Source organism: Theropithecus gelada, chromosome 15, assembly GCF_003255815.1.
Source record: "Theropithecus gelada isolate Dixy chromosome 15, Tgel_1.0, whole genome shotgun sequence".
Classification (NCBI taxonomy): domain Eukaryota; kingdom Metazoa; phylum Chordata; class Mammalia; order Primates; family Cercopithecidae; genus Theropithecus; species Theropithecus gelada.
This window is the reverse complement of record NC_037683.1, coordinates 54,330,937-54,333,375: the sequence shown is the minus strand read 5'-3', so window position 1 is coordinate 54,333,375 and position 2,439 is coordinate 54,330,937.

Below are 2,439 nucleotides of genomic sequence, written 5' to 3'. Positions count from 1 at the left end.
CTGTCTGTTTTCTATATGCGATGACGTTGACGCACGAGGCCCGTGAAAGGGGGAGGGGCAACTTGTCCCATTCTTTTATCTTAAGACGCGCTCTGGAGGAGCATTGGCGCAATAGCGTGTGCAAACCTTAATCGCAGAGGCTGCTGGATCCGGAGAAAGTGCAGACGATTTCGTGGTTTTGAATGGTTTTGTTTGTGCTTGGCAGGCAGTGGGCGCTCAACAAATATTTGGTGGATGAAGTTTTGTTTTTACTGTGAGACACTGTTAAGTACATTCAAAACTCCACCACAAACCCTGGTAGGGGACAGCTCCACACTGTGGGCGGGAATCCCCAGGTCCCTTGTAAAGTCACTGCAATTTTGCCTTTACATGTAAGAATTCTCTCAAGCATGATTTTCACACTGGGGAATGTCATTTTTGCTAGTTGTGATATGTGGATGAGGTTTTGTTTTGTTTTGTTTTGTTTTTTAACTTTTGAAAAATATACCATTCTGTTTGATGTGTAAAAAACACAAAGATTTTTGAAACCTTGCGTCGTTGGTCTGCAGGTGTATAGATTTCACTTACTACAGATGAGTAGCATTTATACCACTCTGTTTGATGTGTAAAAAAACAAGGGTTTTTTAAACCTTATGCCTTTTGGTCTGCAAGTGTGTAGATTACACTTACTACAGATGAGTAGCGTTTAACCTTTCTCATCACTAAAAATCATACAGAACATTTTAATCATTCACCGATGAAGAAAGGGAGGAATAAATACATAAAATGGCTCTCAACGTCTACACCTGCAGAAACAGACCCTTTTCCTACTGTTCTATGCTTTGTGAAAGTTGATCATACAAATTGGGTCGTTCTTGTTATACCCAACTAAAAAAGTGGGGGTAGGGGGTAGAAAAGCATGCAGGACAAATGACATTGCTCCCGCAGTGTAATTCTTTCAAGTCCAGCTGCTGAAACTGCCCGTTGTGACCTGAGACCAGTTTTATCTGATAGTTGCTGAAATGACCTGCTGCAGCTCTAATTTTATCTACCACCATCACTCACCAATTGAAACTTACCAGCTCCTCAGACCCTTAATAGTGCCAATGAATTTTCTCTAAAAGTACTATGTAATATTTCTCTTTTTTAACGAAACCTCCCACCTTTTCTTTGTCGTTGGATATACCGAAGACCATCTGATCTACACGTATGCCCTAATTGCAATTCTTTCTTCCCCCAAAAGTTGCTTAGAGATTCATCTCTGTATTTTTATTTTTACAGGCAGCTTATAACAAGTAGTTAGCATTTACCAAGTTTCTGTACTGAGTTGTACTTCACTTATAAGTGGAATTTTAAAAAATTGAATTTATAGAAACAGAGTAGACCCTTGGTTGGGGGGTTTGGGGGAAAGAAAGTTGTAGGGTAGGGTAGAAAATTACAGTTATGTCTAATACATCTAGAGATTGAATGTACAACATGAGGACTAACGTTAATAATTGTATTAGTCCATTCTTACACTGCTATGAAGAAATAACCTGAAACTGGGTAATTTATAAAGAAAAGTTTTACGGCTCGTGGTTCTGCAGGCTGTACAAGAAACATGGCTGGATCAGCCCCTGGGCAGGCCGCAGGGAACTTACAATCCTGATGGAAGGCATAGGGGGACCCCAGACTTCATTGGCAGGAGCTGGTGGAAGAGAGAAGTGGAGGAGGTGCTACATACTTTTAAACAACCAGATCTTGTCAGAACTCACTCACTATATAGTACCAAGAGGGGATGTTGCTAAATCATTAGAAGCCACCCCATAATCCAATCATCTCCCACCAGGCCCAATGTCCAGCATTGGGGATTACAGTTGAATATGAGATTTGGTGGGGACACAGATCCAAACTGTGTCATTCTACCTCTGGCCCCTCCCAAATCTAATGTCCTTCTCGTATTGCAAAATACTGTCATGCCTTACCAACAGTTCCCCAAAGTCTTAACTCGATCCAGCATTTATTCAAAAGTCCAAAGTTCCAAGTCTCGCCTGAGAGGAAGCTAGTCCCTTCTGCCCATGAACCTGTAAAATCAAAAACAAGTTAATTGCTTCCAAGATACGATGGGGGGTATAGGCATTGGGCAGATACTGCCATTCTGAAAGGGAGAAATCAGCCAAATGAAAGAGGCTATAGGGCCCCATTGCAAGTCTGAAAGCCAGCTGGGCAGTCATTAAATCTTAAATTTCTGAAATAATCTCCTTTGACTCACACCCAGGGAACACTGGTGCAAGGAGTGGGCTCTCAAAACCTCGGGCAGAACCACCCATATGGCTTTCCATGGTTCAGCTCCCACAGCTGCTCTCATGGGTTAGCATTGAGTGCTTGCAGCTTTTCCAGGCTGCAGGGTGCAAGTTATTGGTGAATCTACCTTTCTGGGGTCTGGAGGACGGTGGCTCTCTTCTCATAGCTGTGCTAGGC